The following is a 1,070-nucleotide window of genomic DNA, read 5'->3' as shown; positions in this document are numbered from 1 at the left end:
TTTTCATCAAGTATTGATATGTTGAACTTTAAGTCCCTACAGAATATAATAAAAAACATTCAGAAATTAGAATATATTTTAAAACTAGGCATAAAGAATTATATACTTCTTATGTTTACACATAAGTCCAAAAATCTAACCATATACAGCCTTGAAGCAGGACATCCCACAATATTCCTTTTCCTGTCTCTTGCTTTCATTCACCACCCCCTTCTTTTTGAATAACCATCTACCTGAGAGACATCATATCAGCAACTGGCATGTCATGACAAGCAGCCCATATTCAGAAGACCAGAATGACAGGCACTCCAAGCATAAAACGACTATTACAGATTACCATCTGCAGCGCAGTAGCTTAGTTCACAGGTATCAGTATATATAGTTAGTAAGAGTGAGAATCTTTCCAATTAACTACTAGATTAAAAAATCTTCTGAAGATTCTCAGGATCATTGCCTTGCCCACCTTCTACATATAACTGTATGGCTTGAGTTATTCATGTTTCCTAGCTCTTCTCCTTTCCCTCTCTTGATTAGTTAGTCCTCGAGATCCTGCTTTCCTTTTACTTGTATTATACCTTTCTATTTGTATTTCTTCTTTTGAGTTGTTATACTATGGAAACTATATGATATTCACACATGTGTGTTTGGTTTATTTCACTTATGAGTATATGTTCAAGTGGCATCCACTTCAATATAAAGGCTTTGAGTTTATCGTTCTTAATAGCTGAATAATACTCCATTGTGTAAAAATACCACATCTTTTTCAACCATTCCTCAGGTAATGGGCATCTTGGTTGTTTCTAATTTTCTTTTATTACCTTTTAAAAAACTTACTTTAAAGAGAGTATAGTAATAATTAATATGACATTAGAAATGGTACACGTTGGGAAGACTAAGATGCCAGGTATTTTAACCATGATTTTAGCATTACACATTGCTATTTTCAATGTAGTTGCTTAGTTCACAGATATCAACAAAGAGTTAATCAAGGTGAGAATTCTACTCATTAACTTCTATTTTCAGAAAACTCAAGGAAATTCTCAGAACAGTTGCCTTAGCCATCATATATA

Source organism: Octodon degus, unplaced genomic scaffold (genome assembly GCF_000260255.1).
Source record: "Octodon degus isolate 3935 unplaced genomic scaffold, OctDeg1.0 scaffold00238, whole genome shotgun sequence".
Taxonomy (NCBI): Eukaryota; Metazoa; Chordata; class Mammalia; order Rodentia; family Octodontidae; genus Octodon; species Octodon degus.
The sequence above is the reverse complement of the archived record's forward strand: the minus strand, read 5'-3'. Positions refer to the sequence as shown.